Raw genomic sequence first — 21,579 nt, 5'->3', positions numbered from 1 at the left:
AGAATTACACTGAGTGCAGTCTGTTATATTGATGAGAGTTACACTGTGTATTGTCCGTTATATCGATGAGAGTGTTACACTGAGAATAGTACATTATATCGATGAGAGATTTACACTGCGAATAGTCCGTTATATCAATGAGAGATATACACTGAGAATAGTCCGTTATATCGATGAGAGAGATACACTGAGAATAGTCAGTTATATCAATAAGAGAGTTACACTGAGAATAGTGCGTTATATCAAGGAGTGTTACACTGAGAATAGTCCGTTATATCGATGAGAGAGATACACTGAGAATAGTCCGTTATATCAATGAGAGAGTTACACCAAGAATAGTCCGTTATATCAATGAGAGTGTTACACTGAGAGTAGTCCGTTATATCGATGAGAAAGTTGCACTGAGAATAATCCATTATATCGAAGAGAGAATTATACTGAGAATAGTTTGGTTATATCGATGAGAGAGTTACACTGGGAAAAATCCATTATATCGATGAGAGAGTTACACTGAGAATAGTCGATTATATCGATGAGAAAATTACACCTAGAATAGTCCGTTATATCGATGAGAGAGATACACTGAGAACAGTCCGTTATATCGATGAGAGAGTTACACCAAGAATAGTCTGTTATTTCAATGGGAGAGTTACACTGAGAATAGCTGTTATATCGACGAGAGTGTTACACTGGGAATAGTCCGTTATATCGATGAGAGAATTACACTGAGAGCAGTCCGTTATATTGATGAGAGTTACACTGAGTATTGTCCGTTATATCGATGAGAGTGTTACACTGAGAATAGTCTGTTATATCGATGAGAGAGTTACACTGATAATAGCTGTTATATTGACGAGAGTGTTACACTGAGAATAGTCCGTTATATCGATGAGAGAGTTACACTGAGAATAGCTGTTATATCGACGAGTATGTTACACCAAGAATAGACCGTTATATCAATGAAAGTGTTACACTGAGAATAGTCCGTTATATCAATGAGAGCGACACACTGCAAATAGTCCGTTATATCGATGAGAGCATTACACTGAGAGTAGTCCGTTAAATCGATGAGAAAGTTGCACCGAGAATAATCCATTATATCGATGAGAAAGTTACACTGAGAATAGTTCGGTTATAATGATGAGATGTTACACTGAGAATAGTCACTAATATCGATGAGAGATTTACACTGAGAATAGTCCGTTATATCGATGAGAGAGTTACACTGAGAATAGTCCGTTATATCCATGAGAAAATTACACCAGGAATAGTCTGTTATATTGATGAGAAAGTTGCACCGAGAATAATCCATTATATCGATGAGAGAATTACACTGTGAATAGTCCGTTATATCGATGAGAGTGTTACACTGAGAATAGTCTGTTATATCGATGAGAGAGTTACACTGATAATAGCTGTTATATTGACGAGAGTGTTACACTGAGAATAGTCCGTTATATCGATGAGAGAGTTACACTGAGAATAGCTGTTATATCGACGAGTATGTTACACCAAGAATAGACCGTTATATCAATGAAAGTGTTACACTGAGAATAGTCCATTATATCAATGAGAGCGACACACTGCGAATAGTCCGTTATATCGATGAGAGCATTACACTGAGAGTAGTCCGTTAAATCGATGAGAAAGTTGCACCGAGAATAATCCATTATATCGATGAGAAAGTTACACTGAGAATAGTTCGGTTATAACGATGAGATGTTACACTGAGAATAGTCACTATTATCGATGAGAGATTTACACTGAGAATAGTCACTATTATCGATGAGAGATTTACACTGAGAATAGTCCGTTATATCCATGAGAAAATTACACCAGGAATAGTCTGTTATATTGATGAGAAAGTTGCACCGAGAATAATCCATTATATCGATGAGAGAATTACACTGTGAATAGTCTGTTGTATCGGTGAGAGAGTTACACTGAGAATAGTCCGTTATTTCAATGAGAGTGTTACTCTGAGAATAGCCTGTTATATCGTTGAGAGTGTTACACCGGGAATAGCCCATTATATCAATGAGAGTGTTACACTGGGAATGGCCTGTTATATGAATGAGTGATTTACACCGAGAATAATCTGTTATATCAATGAGAGTGTTAAACTGAGAATAGTCCAATATATCGATGAGAGAATTACACTGAGGGCAGTCCGTTCTATTGATGAGAGTTACACCGAGAATAGTCCGTTATATCGATGAGACAGTTACACTGAGAATGGCCGTTGTGTCGATGAGAGAGTTACACTGAGAATATTCCATTATATCGATGAGAGAATTACACTGAGAATAGTCCGTTATATCAATGAGAGTGTTAAACCTAGAATAGTTTGTTATATTGATGAGAGTTACACTGAGTATTGTCCGTTATATCGATGAGAGGGTTACACTGAGAATAGTCCATTATATCGATGAGAGTGTTACACTGAGAATACTCCGTTATTTCGATGAGAGAGTTACACCTAGAATAATCCATTCTCTCGAAGAGAGAGATACACTGAGAATAGTCTGTTATATCGATGAGTGATACACTGAGAATAGGCTGTTATATTGATGAGAGTGATACACTGAATATAGTCCATTATACCAATGAGAGAGTCACTCTGAGAACAGTCCGTTATATCGATGAGAGTGATACACTGAGAATAGTCCATTATATCAATGTGAGAGTCACTCTGAGAACAGTCTGTTATATCGATGAGAGAGTTACACTGAGAATAGTTCATTATATCACGGAGAGTTGCACTGAGAATAGTCTGTTATACCAATGAGAGATTTAGACTGAGAATAGTCCTTTATATCGATGAGAGAGTTACATGGAGAATAGTCCATGATATCGATGAGAGAATTACACCGAGAATAGTCCGTTATATCGGTCAGAGAGTTACACTTAGTACTGTCCATTATATCGATGAGAGAGTTACACCGAGAATAGTCCGTTATATCGATGAGAGAGTTACACTGTGAATAATCCGTCATATCGATGAGAGTGTTACACCGAGAATAGACTGTTATATCAATGAGAGAGTTAGACTGAGAATAGTCCGTTATATCGATGAGAGAGTTACACTGAGAATAGTCCGTTATATCTATGAGAGTGTTACACTGAGAATAGCCCATTATATCAATGAGAGTGATACACTGAGAATAGTCCGTTATATCAATGTGAGAGTTACACTGAGAATATCCTCTTATATCGATGAAAGAGTTACACGGTGAATAGTCCGTTATATCGAGGAGAGTTTCACTGAGAATGGTCTGTTATATCGATGAGAGCGTTAGACTGAGTATAGTCCATTATATGGATGAGAGAGTTACACCGAGAATAGTCCATTATATTGAGGAGAGAGTTACACTGAGAATAGTCCATTATATCGATGAGAGTGTTACACAGAGAATAGTCCGTTATATCTATGAGAAAGTTACACTGAGAATAATCCATTATATCGAGAAGAGTTTCACTGAGAAATGTCCTTGTCTCTCTGTCTCTCTACCCGTCTGTCTCAATGTCTCTGTCTCTATTAGTCTGTCCCAATCTCTCTGTCTCTCTACCTGTCTGTCCCAATCTCTCTGTCTCTCTATCCATCTGTCCCAAACTCTCTGTCTCTATTCGTCTGTCCCATCTATATGTCTCTCCATCTATCTGTCCCAATCTCTCTGTCTCTCTATCCATCTGTCCCAATCTCTTTGTCTCTCTATCCAGCTGTCCCAATCACTCTGTCTCTCTATCCGTATGTCCCAATTTTTTTTTCTCTCTATCCGTCTGTCCCAGTCACTCAGTCTCTCTATCCATCTGTCCCAATCTCTGTGCCTCTCTATCCGTCTGTCCCAAGCAATCTTTCTCTCTATCCATCTGTCCCAATCTCCCTGTCTCTCTATCCGTCTGTCCCAATCTCTCTGTCTCTCTATCCGTCTGTCCCAATCTCTCTGTCTCTCTATCCATCTGTCCCAATCTCTCTGTCTCTCTATCCGTCTGTCCCAATCTCTCTGTCTCTCTATCCGTCTGTCCCAAACTCTCTGTCTCTCTATTCGTCTGTCCCAATCTCTCTGTCTCTCTATTCGTGTGTCCCAATCTCTCTGTCTCTCAACCATCTGTCCCAATCTCTCTGTCTCTATCCGTCTGTCCCAATATCTCTGCCTCGCCATCCATCTGTCCCAATCCCTCTCTCTCTATCGGTCTGTCCCAATCTCTCTGTCTCTCATTCTGTCTGTCCCAGTCTCTCTGTCTCTCTATCCGTCTGTCCCAATCTCTGTGCCTCTCTATCCGTCTGTCCAAAGCAATCTGTCTCTCTATCCATCTGTCCCAATCACCCTGTCTCTCTATCCATCTGTCCCAAACTCTCTGTCTCTATTCGTCTGTCCCATCTATATGTCTCTCCATCTATCTGTCCCAATCTCTCTGTCTCTCTATCCATTTGTCCCAATCTCTTTGTCTCTCTATCCAGCTGTCCCAATCACTCTGTCTCTCTATCCGTATGTCCCAATTTTTTTTCTCTCTATCCGTCTGTCCCAGTCACTCAGTCTCTCTATCCGTCTGTCCCAATCTCTGTGCCTCTCTATCCGTCTGTCCCAAGCAATCTTTCTCTCTATCCATCTGTCCCAATCTCCCTGTCTCTCTATCCGTCTGTCCCAATCTCTCTGTCTCTCTATCCGTCTGTCCCAATCTCTCTGTCTCTCTATCCGTCTGTCCCAATCTCTCTGTCTCTCTATCCATCTGTCCCAATCTCTCTGTCTCTCTATCCGTCTGTCCCAATCTCTCTGTCTCTCTATTCGTCTGTCCCAATCTCTCTGTCTCTCTATTCGTGTGTCCCAATCTCTCTGTCTCTCAACCATCTGTCCCAATCTCTCTGTCTCTATCCGTCTGTCCCAATATCTCTGCCTCGCCATCCATCTGTCCCAATCCCTCTCTCTCTATCGGTCTGTCCCAATCTCTCTGTCTCTCATTCTGTCTGTCCCAATCTCTCTGTCTCTCTATCCGTCTGTCCCAATCTCTGTGCCTCTCTATCCGTCTGTCCAAAGCAATCTGTCTCTCTATCCATCTGTCCCAATCACCCGGTCTCTCTATCCGTCTGTCCCAATCTCTGTGCCTCTCTATCCGTCTGTCCAAAGCAATCTGTCTCTCTATCCATCTGTCCCAATCACCCTGTCTCTCTATCCGTCTGTCCCAATCTCTCTGTCTCTCTATCCATCTGACCCAATCACTCTGCCGCTCCATCTATCTGTCGCAATCTCCCTGTCTCTCTATCTGTCTGTCCCAATCTCTATCTCTCTATTCATCTGTCCCAATCTCTCTGTCTCTCTATCCATCTGTCCCAATCTTGCTGCTTCTCTATCGTCTGTCCCAATCTCGCTGTCTCTCTATCCATCTGTCCCAATCTCTCTGTCTCTCTATCCGTCTGTCTCAATCTCTCTCTCTCTATTTGTCTGTCCCAATCACTCTGTCTCTCTATCCGTCTGTCCCAATCTCTGTGCCTCTCTATCCGTCTGTCCCAAGCAATCTGTCTCTCTATCCGTCTGTCCCAATCTCTCTGTCTCTCTATCCGTCTGTCCCAATCTCTCTCTCTTTATTCGTCTGTCCCAATCACTCTGCCTCTCTATCCCTCTGTCCCAATCTCTCTCTCTCTATCCGTCTGTCCCAATCTCTCTCTCTATCCGTCTGTGCCAATCTCTCTCTCTTTCCATCCATCTGTTCCAATCTCTCTTTCTCTCCATCCGTCTGTCCCAATCTCTCTGTCTCTCTATCCATCTGTCCCAATCTCTCTGTCTCTCTATCCATCTGTCCCAATCTCTCTGTCTCTCTATCCGTCTTGTAGGATTCGCAAAATTGAACATTGTCCTATAAGGGTCCATTGGCAGAAAAGGCCTTAATTTTAAAGTCTGTTTTAAAGGAAGCCCAGAAAAAGGGGCACATAAAATGGCCGCAAGACCCCGTGACCAGCTCTTTGGGACATTTTAAAATGGTTCCTGCAGTCCACACACAGCTTTTGTGGATTCAGCCCACAGTAAGTTCTGGAATGCAATTTCGGAGAATGCGAAACCAGATAGAACCCCATACATATGGATTGGATGCAGATCCAATCGGATCGGCCTGTAGGTAAAGGCTATCAAAATGTTTACCCAGACAAAGGGAACCAGCTTCAAATTCAAAGGGGGACATGAAGACCCATTAAAGACAATACAAGGTCATTCCAGACCAGAGATTGCAGTTGCTGGCCATCCCAAAAGTACTTTAAACACAATGGCCTAGAAATTCAGTTGGTTGCGCCAGCCGTTAGCGCCTTTAGAGAAGTGAATTTCGGGCGCTATGCGTGTAGCGTCCGGGTGCAGTGCGATCTGTGCCTCGCCCCAAATTAAGTAGACATTTAGCGCCGGTGCAAAGTCTTAGCGCGCGCTCACCTGCGCGCGCAGAAAATGACGTCATATCCTCGTGCAACGCCCTTTGCGCGCCCCGATCCAGAACTTCAGTGGGACTGCCCCATTGTGCGGCCGGCGGCCCGAACGCTTGTTTAGTGGAACGCAACAGAGCTGACGCGGGCCCCGGGGAGCGTAAATTAAAGGGCACTTACCCTGCACTATAAAGGGCAGCCATTTTGCAGCAAACACCCTTGTGCAACGGGTTTCTGGAGAGAGACCAAGGAAGACAGCTTTCTGGTTTGGGCCAACACTAGCTCAGGTATTTTTGGCTTCAGGCCAGAGCGTTGTAAGTGGCCTCTTGGATATTTGACTGTTTGGCAGCATATTATGGGGGCTGCATGGGGTGCCAATGCTGAGTTTCAGCGTCATGTCCGTAGGGCTCGCAGATGCGGTGTGAGAGGGGCAGCCCTGGCTAGATGCAGAGAGGGCAACAGGCGTCAGCAACATAGGCCTTACCCAGTCAGGGCATACCGCCAGCAGCGCTCCTACCTCAACATGAGTGGCGCGCGATGTGTAAAAAGGCTGAGATTCCGAAAGGAGGTGGTTGGAGAGATCTGCCATCAGCTTCGCAGAGATCTGCATCCAAAGCTCAGGAGCAGGACGTCTCTGTCGGTGGAGGCGAAGGTGACGGTGGCCTTGAACTTCTATGCCACCGGCTCCTTCCAATCCGCTGCTGGGGACATTGCTAACATATCCCAGTTCGCCGTGCATTGCTGCATCCGCCAGGTGACCGATGCCCTTTTCAGAAGGAGACGCCAATTCATCTCCTTCCCCATGGCCCTGGAGAGGCAGCATCAGCGTGCACTGGGATTTGCAAGATTCGCGGCCTTCCCCTTGGTGCAGGGCGCCATTGACTGTACGCATGTGGCTTTGCGGGCACCTGTGGAGCATGCCGAGGATTACCGCAACCGGAAGGGCTACCATTCCCTCAATGTGCAGCTGGTGTGTGACCACAAGCAGCGCATCCTAGCTGTCAATGCCCGCTTTCCAGGCAGCAGCCACGATGCCTTTATCCTGCGGCAGACAACTGTGCGTGACATGTTCAAGGCACAGCCTCCCCCAAGAGGATGGCTTCTCTGGGACAAAGGCTATCCTTTGTGTACCTGGCTCATGACCCCGCTCCGCGCGCCCAGGACCCCTGCTGAAGAGGCATATAACGAGAGTCAACCAGCGAGTAGGAACATAATCGAGCAAACAATTGGCGTCCTCAAGCAGCGGTTCCGCTGCCTGGATCGTTCCGGCGGATCTCTGCAGTATTCCCCGGACCGAGTGTCCCAATTCATCGTTGTTTGCTGCATGCTGCACAACCTGGCTCTCCGCAGGACTCAGGCACTGCCACCTCACATTGGACCACCACCTCAGGAGGAGGAGCAGGAGGAGCATGAGGAGGAGGAGCAGGAGGAGGAGGAGCACCATCCCAGGAGGGAGCGAGAAGGTCCAAGGGCCGTCCGTCGGCGGCTTATTGAACGTCACTTCTAAGCCCCCTGTCAGGGAATGCCTTGTGGCCATGAAGGAACATGAACACAGCCGCTCCGCAAGCCCTCAGCCGGCGAAGGCAACAAACACTTACAGCAACAAACATGGACACTCTCTGAATAAAGAGAAAACTTTATTTTAGACCAATGAAAGCCCTTCCCACATGAAACCCAGAAACATTCAACAGCCCCAAAAAACAGTACATCAAATGACTCACTCCCACAACCTGGGGAGGAATAACTGAACATTTGGACAAAAATGTCCTTCATCCTCGTCCTTAACCCAAAAAACATCCCCAGAAACAAAACAACCATCCCCAAAAGAAACATAGGCATCGCCATATAAAATAACACTTGGCCACACCGTCTACTTATTGGGCCGTGAGGGCGAGACCTTGTCGAGCCTTTTGGGGTCCCTGCCCGGCCTGCTGCTCCTCTGCAAGCTCTGCCCAGTGGCTGCTGTGAGGCTGGGGGAAGGCTCCTGAGGGTCAGATGTCCCTCCGGCAGCTGCCCTTGGGGGGGGCGGCCTAGACGGGGTTTGGCCCTCGAGGGGCCGGCTGGTGATTGGCGCAGCTGTGCCTGGCCAACATCATTCGCAGCTGCTTGCCGTTGAGGCACCACTGGGGGAGTGGCGGTGACGGCTGGAGGAATGTGTGCAATCTGGCGGATGGTAGGCGCTGGCTGGTGATGTGGCACTCTGGCACTCGCCCGGGCCCGCACTGCAGCATGAACACCAATCTGCCGAAGGGCAGCCCGCTGTGCTGCTGCAGTGCGGCGGGTGACCAGGCGATGCCTGGCTAACGCAGCGTGTGTGGCAGCAGTGAATGCCCCTGTTGCCCTGGTCTGCGACCGCAACAGAGCAGCCACTGTCTGGCCGGCATCACTGATCAACCGGCCACTCGCGGCATATGAGGCCCTGAACTCGCGCACACTACTAGCCAGGGACTCGATCACCTCAGGCATCCGTGCCACTACCCCCATCAGTTCGGTGTGCCGGCGATCCGAATCCTGGGCTATTTGATCGAGGTGGTGCGCCTCCTCTGAGTTGAACGTGGCCGGATTGGAGTCCGGACTCGCCCGCTGGGGAGCAGGGGGCAGAGCTGCCCAACCCTTGCCACGTTGCCGGCGGCGACTGGGCCCAGCAACTGCACTCCCCTCCGATCCTTCTCCCCTCTGGGGGGAAGGCCGCGGACCAACCGCAGCCCTCCTGGGTTGCTGGACGCCACTGGTCCCAGCAGCTCCACTCCCCTCCGACACTTCCTCCAGGCTCTCCTCCAGGGAAGACGTGTCCACTACTTCAGCATCTGCAGCCGGACCTGAGTGCTGCCCTGATGGTCCGCCTTCCTGTTCCTCCTCCTCCTCCTCCTCCTCCTCCTCCTCGGAGGGGCTGTCACTGGCAGCTTCAGGGAGCTCCTCGTCACCAGCTGAAAGCAGGAAGGCACAAGAGTGGCTTTAGAGTGAGGAGAGGGCGTCAGCGAGAGAGGCATGACTGGTGGCATTCAGCGCATTGGTCGGACAGTGGCAAAGGAGGTAGATCGGATGTGCAAGTGCGACGAGAGAGGTCCAAAAGGTGATGTCCATACCATTGCGGACCAGAAGAGGGTCGGCATCTCCACAGGCGACGGGCCCAATCACCCGGGCTCCCATGAGGCGACTCACGTGCTCCTCCAGGGGAGTGAGCTCCTGGATCTGGGGGCGGCCTCCCCCGGTCTCCTCCTGGTGTCTTTGGTTGTTGGCAAGTTTTGCCTGCAAGAGAAAGGATGGCCTGTAAGTACGGTGTGTAGCCCTGATGTGGTGTGCGCTGCCTCCCATGGTGGAATAGCTTGGCCAGTGTGTAGCCCTGATGTGGTGTGCGCTGCCTCCCATGGTGGAATAGCTTGGCCAGTGTGTAGCCCTGATGTGGTGTGCACTGCCTCCCATGGTGTAAAGTGCAGAATGTGCAATTGATGTTCATGACTGTCCCATAGCTGCTGGCTGAGGGCTGGCCATTAGGGCTTTCAGGTCCCTTTGCCCATCATGTCAGGTGTACATGCAAGGATGAGGAGGAGACTGGAAAGGGTACTCACCCTGACAATCCTGGTCAGGTCATTAAACTTCTTCCGGCATTGGACATTGTCCCTGGGGGCATCGCCGGTGGCCGACACCCAGTGGGCGACCTCCCTCCAGGCTTTCCTATAGACGCTGGTGGGAGGCTTCCTGCCAGTGTCCGGGAACAAGATGTGCTGTCTCTTCTCCAAGGCCCTCACCATCACCTTCAAGTCATGGGCTGAGAAGCACAGGGCACGCTCACGGGCCTTCTGTACCGTTGCCATGGCTCCTTCTGATCACCAGCATTGTTCAGGCCTAGCTGGAAGGCTGCAGTGTGCAGGCCGTTGCAGCAGACCAAGTCTACCCTTCCCCCTTTAAGAGCTGGCCGGCGCCACGGTGTCTGCTGTCAATCAAGAAATGACCGCACCTGCGCTGCGCCCGACCTCTGCGCTATCCCTCAGCACCGCCGGCTTAGCGCCTAAAGATAGGCATGCATCGCCAGTTTTAGTGCTCAAGCAACCTCTTAGGGTGAAGCTACTGAATATCAGCGAAGTGCCCTCGACTTTGCGCCGGGCGCAAACTTTAGCGCCCGCCCGACTTTACCGCCCCAAAACTGGCTATACTGAATTTCTAGGCCAATGACTTCCCCTCTGTGCTACAAGCCCGGCAAAAGTTAAACAAAGACTAACCTTGATATGACGGGAGATAAGGGCCTCGATGAGAAGTATAATTGGAGACCTGGGGTAGCTATCGGGAGTGGAATCGATGTTCGAGTTCGGATGTTGGAGAGAGAGAGGTTCGAGAGGGAAGATCCAGTCAATGCTCAGACCCGGGGTAGCTATCGGGAGATCATCGACAAACCCTTGGCCATTTGATGAGATGAAAAGATGGCGAACCTCCAAGAGGAAACCTATCTGAAAATGGTCAAACAGTTGGTCTCTCTCCACGCTGACGTCCAGGCCTGCTAACATCCAGCCTGCCCGTGTCCATTATCTCGAGGGAGAAAAGAGTGTGTCACAGCCTGCTGCATTCCGCTGACTACGTGGAGACAGGACGCCTGAGAGGACCAATACACAGACTTCAAAACCTCTAGTTTCTAACTGGGACTGGTGAGCATGTTTCCGGCTCCTCATAATCTAATCTAGCTAGGTTTAGGGGTGGGCATTTTAGGGGATAATTAACAATGAGTTGTTGTCCCTCGATGTTCCGTGTGTTTCCTTATTTCATGGCGAACCTTGTAAAGTATAATATGCCTGTGGATATATTGGTTAGTACTGTATGATGATTTGTTTTTCCCTCCCATGTACCTTATTGGCTTACATTCAATTTTTTCTTTATGGAATAAAATTTCACTTCGTTTCATTAAACTTGGTCTACAGAGTATTCTCTGCATTGTAGTTCCTGCCTCAAAGTCCAGTGTACAGAACCTAAGGGGTGAGTGGGTCAAACCACTGGGTAAATTACTGTGCAAAAGAGAGAGAGGTCTCACCAGAGAGAGAGGCCGAGTTAAAACCCCTTACTGAGAATGGCGACCGCAGCAGGACACTGGCAGCAGGATTGCAATGTATTAGACCCAGGTTTAAATGGACAAAATTTTATGGATGAGAGGATAGCGGATTATATTTTTGGTAAGGTGAATCTCACTAAGCAGTGGATTTCCGATCTCTTACTGGATGGGCGTCCGGTAGACGCAGCCGTCAGGTGGACAGAGAGTAAAGAACATAAAATGTCAGTAGAGAAGGCAGTGTGGCTGATGTGCTACAAAAGACAAGTCCAGATTTTGGACAGAGTCGTTGCAGCGCAGGCAGCCAAGATCAAAACCCAGGCATCAGAGATAGAGGAAAAGGCCATGGGTGGGGAAAAGCTGATCGCAGCGCTTCACGCGCTGAATCAGGAATGGCAAACTGTAGCCAGCCAACATCAAGCTGAAGTAGAGTACCTGGAATGCCAGGTTACTGAGGCAAAGATTCATGAAGCGAGTGTATGGGAGAAAAGCGCCCGCCTCGCACAGCAGCTAAGAGTGCAGGAGGAGAAAGTAGTGGCGGTTAAGGCAGCTTACAAGCTGGCCACCGAGCAGGGGTTTGAAAGCGCAGACCACGGCCCCTGCCAAAAGGTGATAGAAGACCTAAGAATGGCCCTGGCTAAGGCAAAAGGCATGCTGTGCCTAGTAAGCCCAAAGTCAGGTCACATAGACTTCATGAAGGAATCCAAAAAACTGATTCCACGTGAAGTAGTTGTGGCACCAGCCACTGAACCCTCAGCACCGCCGAGCTATAGTGAGGTTTGGCCCAAAGGGGGTGTGGTAGAAGAGGAGGAAGCTGAGGTAGAACAGGGGGAAGAACAACCCCCGGTAGTGAAGCCGGAGCCAGCACCAATGTGTCCTACTCGGCACCAGAGGTACAGTCCCACCACTGCAAATGGCGATGACGGACCTCTCCAGAACCATATCATACTGCCCCACAGTGCCCAACAAATCAGAGCGATGGTGAGCCACCTCCCAAAAATCTCTGAGAAGGGAGATCCCTCATACCATTTCAGGGAGATAGAGCAGACAGCCGCCGTCAATGACTGCGATGGTCCAGAAGAGGCTAAGATGCTGCTAGTCTACCTGGATAGCACAATCCTTCAGTGCCTCTCAGACGGCAGTAAGAGGGGGCAGAAAGGATATGAGGAGCTCCGGGGTGAGGTCCTGGAGGTTATGGGAGTGGACAACGGCAACCCGTTCATCCATGTGGAAGGGACTATGCAGCTAACTGGAGAGTCCCCACGGGTTTTCGCAGAAAAGCTGTGGCCAGTGTATCGGCGCAGCTGTCCGGGCATGCCTGAACGGGCCGCAATGAATGAAGTCCAGCGGGTTCATTGGCTCTGATGCCTGGTTGCCAACAGCTTACCGCAGATACAGGCCCAAGCCAAATCTTGGTTTGACCCCCAAGGCCCCGGTACCACAGAGGAGACAGTGCTCCGACAGCTCACCATTGCGTATAAGAATTGCAGGGATCAGGAGGCACCTACCTCTAAGGAAAAAGTGCATGAGGCAAAACCTGCAGCCCCAAGTAAAAAGGAGTGGCATCAGGAGGTGAATCGCCCTCCCCAAGACAAGCTCAATTGCTACGGGTGTGGAAGGATGGACATTGGCGCAGGGAGTGTAAAAATCCGTGGAAGGATAATAAGGGAAAATCTCCCGCAGCCCAAGCCCAAGCCCAGACCGCCGCCCCAGCATGAGTCCAGGTCCAAGCCACAGCCCCTGTCCCAGGAAAAGGAGCTGGTGCAGCTATAGATCCCGCTGCGATAGAATCAATTTTAGAGACAATGCGGTCTCTTATGATCTCACAGGGGAAGATAGCAGTCACCACCGGTCCCGTCATTCCCGCGGCCCTGACCGCTTCACCCCAATGACTAGAGCCAGCGCAGCCCGTTTACCTGTGTTCGTTGCGATATGATTTATGGAGGCGACCCTCGTGGAGATGGAGGTAGAGAAGGCAAAAGGGACCTATCTGTTGGATATGGGGGCATCGTGCACCGTGATCCACACAGCTAACCCTACCACCTCACCTCTGTCCACCGGGGTTCCATATATTCTGTCGGGCTTCACGGGCAAAGAACAGGCTGGCGCATTCTCCATCCCCCTCTCCATTCATTTAGGACCACTCTGCACCATGTGGAAGTGTGTACTGATGAAGTGGGAGGTGGAGGGTGGAAAAGGGATCCTTGGGTCCGATTTCTTAGTAGAACACGGGGTCCTCGTGGATCTTAGAAATCAATGTCTCTGGGGAACGAGTACGGGTAAGAAAGGCAGAAAGGGTTCCAAGGTAAACCCAAAGAAGGCACAGATCGGCCAGCAGGAAGTAAAATTCTTGGGTCTGACCATCCGCGCTGGAGAAAGAGCCATAGACAAGGCTAGGTGGGAATCGGTGCAAGACCCACCGGTCCCCACCACCTACGCAGTGAAGTTGCCCCGGCGCACTAAATGGTTTCACGTAAACCAGTGCAAACTATTTAAGCCGGGTGCAAAAGAGCCAACAACCGAGGCCAGGTCTGAGGGTAAAAATCCTCAGCCTGAGGTGTGCAAAACATCACAGACTGTTATGTTCATTAATAAATGACATTCTTATTATGAACACAGCTAGCTTTTGCTAGACACTTTTATTGAGCACATGTGGACTTGTACAGCATCTTGTAGAGGCTTCCATCTTGACTGCTGCCTTGTGGGTAGCCTAGTGCCTCATGGGTAATGTAGTCTTAATATCATACAGCTGGGTAGTGTAGTCTTATACATACAGCTATATACAGCTCTACGGCTCCACCTAGTGTCCACTATAGAATGACATGTTTTTGATCGTTACATCCCCCTTTCTTTGAGGTTTAACAAAATCAATATCAATCAACTTTCAAGAAATCAATAAAGATAATATCAGTAACACTTTTGTTAGTGCTCTATAAACATAAACATTTTCAAAACAGTCAACACATTTTCAAAGCTTTACATTGTACTCAAAGATTAAGTCTATCAGGCTTTTTTACTTCACGTGTGGATCTTCTCAACACGGGTAAGTCTGATGTGTCTTCATGAGATTGTTCTGGCGGTGAATGACAAGATGCAGTTGCGGCATTGTCATCAATCTGCTCTTGTATAGATCGATGTCTCCTTTGCTTGGAGAGGGTTTCAGTGTTTCCTTCACTCTTCATGCCATAACTCTCAATGTAATCAATAACTCTCGAAAAACTACTGGCAGCTGGATCCCATCATACAGCATAGTCCTCTCAGCAGCCTCGGCTAATGGAACACCAAAGATTGGCCTGAGGGAAGAAGGAGTATCCACCGGAACTGCTTCCTGCTCTGGTGCAGGCTTCTTCTTTTTCTTTTTCTCTTTCCACTGCTTAACAACATCTGCTGCGGTTATATCTTTGGACTTTTTCTCCTTGTGTTTGTCCTCTTTGTGCTTTTCTTCCTTTGGCTTCTCTTTGACCTTAAAGTCTTTTTCTTTCTTCTTGGAGAAACTAGGCTTTTTGAAGACATGGATACCCTTTGGCCTTTTCATCCTTGATGGGCTCTCTGCTTCATCACCTGAGTCATCTGGTCTGCTTATGGCACAGTTTATATGGTAGACTCTCTTGACCAGTTCTAAGTCTTCACAAGCTTTGTCACCTAGTATCGAATCAAGTCTTTCAGCCACAACAGAAAACATGAGATGATGCACTTTGTCTTTGACTGTCACTTTAAGTCTGCATACACCTAAGCTATCTATTTTTTGTCCATTATAGCTCTTCAGTAGTACTGACTTTTTCTGTATTTTGGGCTTTTCTTTCATATTGTTAATGTCACTCATACTGATTAAGTTTGCTTTTGCCACAGTGTCTAGTTTCAAGGTAACTAATGCTCCATTTACCTGCAGTGGGATCATCGATTTGTCCACTTTTACTGCATTGACTTTATGTTCAGCATTGTCCATTTCTGAGAGCTGCACATTTTCTGTATCTTTTTTGATATCGTCACATGACACCATTCCGACAAAAAATGTCTCACTTAAATCAGTGTCCTCAATTGCATTAACTCGTTGCCCTTTCTTAGTTTGTACTTTTGAAAAGCATTGTTTGGCAAAGTGATTCTTTCCATTACACTTTGTGCACAATTTTCCAAATGCTGGGCATTGTCTTAACTGGTGTTTGTAACCACAGCGTTTACAATTAAAAATTTCATCCTCCGATTGCTTTTCATTTCTGTTCTGCCCACGTTTCTTCCCCTTGTAGGACACAGCACCGACAGCAGCATTATCACTCATTACAATCGCATCATTATTGATTTCACTGAAAGTTTTTGCGTGCTTTCGAGCTAGCTCGCTGGCTTGGCATATTTTCACTGCATTTTCCAAATTTAGTTCAGTTTCTCTCAACAGACGTTCCCTGACTTTTTTATCATGAATACCAAACACAATCTGGTCACGAATCATGGATGCTTTGAGCTCAGAGAAATTACATGTCTGTGCTTTCAGTTTCAGATCAGTTATAAAGCTATCAAAAGTCTCATTTTGCTGCTGTGTCCTTGAACAGAACATGTATCTTTCATAGGTCTCATTCTTTTTGGGAGAACAATGTGCATCAAATTTCTTTAGCGCATCATCTAATTTGTCTCTGTTCTCCGCTGGATTAAATACAAATGTATTAAATACCTCTATCGCCTGTGGGCCTGCAACCGTAAGCAGCAACGCTATCTTCCTCGCATCTGGCTTCGTACCGAATCCGATGGCTGCAATGTAGAGTTCGAATTGTTGTTTAAGAGTCTGCCAATTGTAGTCGATGTTTCCTGTGAGTTTCAAACGCTCTGGTGGCTTCAAATTCTCCATGTTGCTTTTCACAATTTTCAGCAGATCTTCACAATCCTGATACCATGTTATGTTCATTAATAAATTGACATTCTTATTATGAACACGGCTAGATTTTGCTAGACACTTTTATTGAGCACATGTGGACTTGTACAGCATCTTGTAGAGGCTTCCATCTTGACTGCTGCCTTGTGGGTAGCCTAGTGCCTCATGGGCAATGTAGTCTTAATATCATACAGCTGGGTAGTGTTGTCTTATACATACCTGGGAGGTTTCCCCATTGGCCTGGGACTCGGACAGAGAGGAGCCCGAAGACGAAGGCCCTCCCCCTGACCCGAGCACAGTTAGGGGGGGCCCGAACAGCTAGGTCCAGCCCCTGACACGATTCTGGAGGAGGTGGAGTCAGAGGACAGAGGTCCCGCCCTTGGCTCAAGCTTAGGGGAGGTAGAAATTGGGGGCGGAGATTCTCCACCTGTAGGGACAGGTAGGGAGCAGTCGTCTGCCACAGACCCAAATCCCAAAGGGGCAGAGTCTGAGGGAAGGGAGCCGAAGCCGGCAGTCGTGGAGAAGCCACGGGCTGTGAGGGCTAAAGTCCCAACCAAAGGTCCACTCGCAAAGGGAGCCTCGCCCGAAGTACCCCCTCGCAGGTCATCTCGGATGCCTCAGCCAATAAAATTCTGGCCAGATTCCCCCTACTTCAGCAAACACCGACTTGGGAAATCACTAGAAAGATGCAGTCCAGAATTGGCAGCAAAAGGCTGCGGGGGATGCAAGCTACAGGTCAGTGCCGCCCCGCCACAGGGAGCGGTGAGCTGCAGTCCGAACAGGGATTAGGCAGGCCGCCCGAGGACGGGCGGCACTGTACAGAAGTTTAGTTAAGTTTAATTTGGTTAAGTATCAGGTGTGTAAATTTTAAAGGTGATGGGTGTTATAAGAAATAGTTTTGGAATCTGCCCAGCATGTGTGTTTGTTTTGGATCGAGGTCGAAAGGCCCGATCATGCCTTCACCTAGGCCAGAATCTCTCGGGAGCCTGGCTGTATCGTTTAATCTGATACAGGAAACAAAGGTACTATGGAGAGGATTCTCATTGTGTTTGCGGTGATCGGGTGTAGCTTGGCCTATCGGGGCTACACCAAGGACTCCATCATGTATGGATGCTCCGGGGACACAGCCCCCATCGCGACTGATGGGACAGGTGAATGGGACATTGAGGAAACAGCCACCTACTTCCACAAAGGGAGGTGGCCAGGATGGCTGGGGTCGAACTCTACGGAATACTCCAGCCAGTCCGGGTTTGCATGTGGAGAGACTTCTCTAATGTGTACCAGGGTGAGTATCATCATGCCCAGAGTCAGCGTAACCGTCGGGAGGAAGATTTGTTTAGTATGTAACGGACATGTTCCTTTGGACAGATGGTGGTGGCTTCGGAAGCTGAGTAAGAGCATGAAAAACTCCATGGTCGAGTGGGAGTGTCTGGGTAAAAATACCCATCGGACTATTACGGGGACTCATGGGGGATTGAGTGTCTGTTGGGACAAATGGTGGGAACTAGATGAGGGGATTTACATCTGCATGTGGGGTTCAGAATGCATCTGCCCCACAGGCATCTCCATCTTTTTCCAGAGACAGTGGCAGGATGCTGCAAAAGGGATGAGGTGGGACGTCAGCACGCGGGCGTGCGGAGTTCCATACTCTCCGATCCCAGTGAATGCCACCGAGCTCATCACCCACCCCCGCAAGCCCCTGCCCATGATTTCAGTAGCCAAAGCCCGCAAGGAAGGGTGCCCCGCCACTACCAAGGGACCCGGGAACGGACTGGTATTGTTACCCACAGGTCAGGTGCTGTACCAAGGGGTGAACTACGTGGCAGCCTCGGTGATTTTAAACTTCACCGAGGTGCGATTGGCAGAGTGGTGCCCCAAGGAAACGGAGCAATTGTACCAGGTCCTGTTAACAAATATGTTCAGACAATTTTATGAGTTTGACTTTGCTGATGTCGAAAGAGACAGATTGTACACCACACCACATGAGGTCTTGGACAGGGTAGGGAGACAAAGAAGGGGTACAGTCAATGATATTTTTACCGCCTTTAACACAGGGACTTCTGTTATCAACACTCTGGATGACGTAGAGCTGCAGACCCAGATCATTGGTTTAAAAGTGCAGTTAAGAAAAATACTGACGGACAAGAATAAGGTAGTGCGTTCTGAGTTACATGAGGACCAGGCCATGACACTACACTTAAAAGAAATCATAGCTGAGCTGGAGAAACACGCTAAAACGGTAACTGCTCTCATCAGAGAGGATCGGAATGCATCAGATCAGGCGGCACAGAATGAGTCATGCATGCTGTATGGGGCGTGGTTACTGGGCGAGGGCCGCAGTAATCTGGAGGATTTAAAACAAGGTTTGGTCCCCTCCTGGATCAGCAATAAGCACCTCACAGCCCTCCACCCTTTTAAGAACGCATTAAGTCCGTGCCAGCTCTGACTAGCTTCAGAGGCCTACCCAGTCCCAGTGGACTGTGGGTGGTCTAATCACACCATTATGGGTATAATGGTAAGAATGCTGGTTATGGGAAAAACAGCTAAACCCTCCCAGGTATACAGGGTGGAGAACATTGGAGTCATTCAAGGGGGTGCACACATCGCTACACAGCGGTCCCACCTTTCATCATTCGATGGGAGCATGCAATGACGGGTACTGACCTCTCAGGGTGCCGGAGCCGGGGAGCACACATCATCCTGTGTCCCCAGCACTTGAATGCCTATTCGAAACCACAGTGCGGGTTAAAAGCTGCTGGCGCGAAGCCTATAAATTGCACCATGGAGGCAATGGCACAAAGCCATTTGCCCCCGCAGGTGGCATATATAGGAGGTGGGACATACTGTGTCACCACTGCAGTGCCCCACTATCAACAGGGACAGCACGGCTGGTGTCCGGTCAGAGACAGCAGTTTTTGCTTCAAACCCAAGGCAGAAGTTCAAGTGGCCCAAGAGCGAATTGCCCCTATTCCTGAACATTCCACTGTTCACCTCACTGTCAAGGAAAATTTCACCGATCTGCAATGATTCGTTGCACATTTTGGCTACATCATTCCCCCTCTCCGTGAACACCTCACCAAGATACTAAAAGCCGTTGCCATTTCACAGAAACATTTTTACACGCTGGAGCAGAAGACATTTTAAATAGGGGCAGACATATTAGATATAGTGACCCCGCAATGGTGGGACCTGTTCTCTAATATAGAAGTCCCTTCATGGATTAGGATAGCCTCCCACATCCTCATAATATGTCAGATTTTTATTGTGATTTATTTACTCTTTTGTACATTGTAAGAGGGACAAACGTTTCCAGAGGTATGAGAACAGAGGAGAATGGAGGCAGCATTATGTGTGGGTAGACGAGGAGACACCCATTTAAATTTTGCTGCTATGTATAGAGTTAGAGTTGCCCTCCCTCCTCTATTTTTGATAGTATTCACGTGTGATTTTGTGTGTACATTCTTTCTTATTTTTATTGAAGTTTATTATGTGTGTCAGATTTTAACTTCAATGTATTGCCATCTATCGATGCTTAATGTACACTGTGGGTTTTCTGGAATGGGAAATGCATGTATCGTGTGTTCATAGATAGGTAAATACATGGTATGGTTTGATTATGGAGAGTCAGAAAATTTTGCTCACCCAGAATTATGATATTTCAAGCAAGTTATAGTATCATCAGGGAGGACTGTAGGCTTTGCAAAATTGAACATTGTCCTATAAGGGTCTATTGGCAGAAAAGGCCTTAATTTTAAAGACTGTTTTAAAAGAAGCCCAGAAAGAGGGGCACATATTATGTCCACCAGACCCCGTGACCAGCTTTTTGGGACATTTTAAAATGGCTCCTGCAGTCCACAGACAGCTTTTGTGGATTCAGCCCACAGTAAGTTCTGGAATGCAATTTTGGAGAATGCGAAACTAGACAGAACCCCATATATATGGATTGGATGCAGATCCAATCAGGTTGGCCTGTAGGTAAAGGCCATCAAAATGATTACCCAGACAAAGGGAAACAGCTTCAAATTCAAAGGGGGACATCCAGACCCATTAAAGACAATACAAGGTCATTCCAGACCAGAGATGGCAGTTACCGGCCATCCCGAAAGTACTTTGAACACAATGACTACCCCTCTTTGCTACAAGCCCGCGAAAAATTAAACAAAGACTAACCTTGTTATGGCGGGAGATAAGGGCCTCGATGAGAAGTATAATTGGAGACCCGGGATAGCTATCGGGAGTGGAATCGATGTTCGAGTTTGGATGTTGGAGAAAGAGAGGTTCGAGAGGGAAGATCTAGTCAGCGCCCAGGCCCGGGGTAGCTATCAGGAGATCATCGACAAACCCCGGGCCATTTGACGAGACGAAAAGACGGCGACCCTCCAAGAGGAAACCTATCTGAAAATGGTCAAACAGTTGGTCTCTCTCCACGCCGACGTCCAGGCCTGCTAACATCCAGCCTGCCCGTGTCCATTACCTCGAGGGAGAAAACAGTCTGTCGCAGCCCGCTGCATTCCGCTGACCACGTGGAGACAGGACGCCTGAGAGGACCAAAACGCAGACTTCAAAACCTCTATTTTCTAACTGGGTCTGGTGAGCATGTTTCTGGCCCCTCATAATCTAATCTAGCTAGGTTTAGGGGGTGGGCATTTTCAGGGATAATTAACAATGAGTTGTTGTCCCTCGATGTTCCGTGTGTTTTCCTATTTCATGGTGAACCTTGTAAAGTATAATATGCCTGTGGATATATTGGTTAGTACTGTATTATGATTTGTTTTTCCCTCCCATGTACCTTATTGGCTTACATTCAATTTTTTCTTTATGCAACAAAATTTCACTTAGTTTCATTAAACTTGGTCTACAGAGTATTCTCTGCATTGTAGTTCCTGCCTCAAAGACCAGTGTACAGAACCTAAGGGGTGAGTGGGTCGAACCACTCGGTAAATTACTGTGCAAAAGAGAGAGAGGTCTCACCAGAGAGAGAGACCGAGCAAAAACCCCTTACAGTCAGTCCCAATCTCTCTCTCCATCTGTCTGTCCCAATCTCTCTGCCTCTCTCTCTGCCTGTCCCAATCTCTCTCTCTCTCTATCCGTCTGTCCCAATCTCTGTGTCTCTCTATCCATCTGTCTCAATCTCTCAGTCTCTATCCATCTGCCCCAATCTCTCTGTCTCTCTATCGTCTGTCCCAATCTCTCTCTCTCTCTAGCCATCTGTCCCAGTCTCTCTCTCTCTATCCGTCTGTCCCAATCTCTCTGCCTCTCCATTTATCTGTCCCAATCTCT

This window comes from Somniosus microcephalus, chromosome 8, assembly GCF_052327205.1.
Source record: "Somniosus microcephalus isolate GS21.2 chromosome 8, FLI_Smic_1.0, whole genome shotgun sequence".
NCBI classification, from domain to species: Eukaryota; Metazoa; Chordata; class Chondrichthyes; order Squaliformes; family Somniosidae; genus Somniosus; species Somniosus microcephalus.
Note: the sequence above shows the minus strand (reverse complement) of the source record.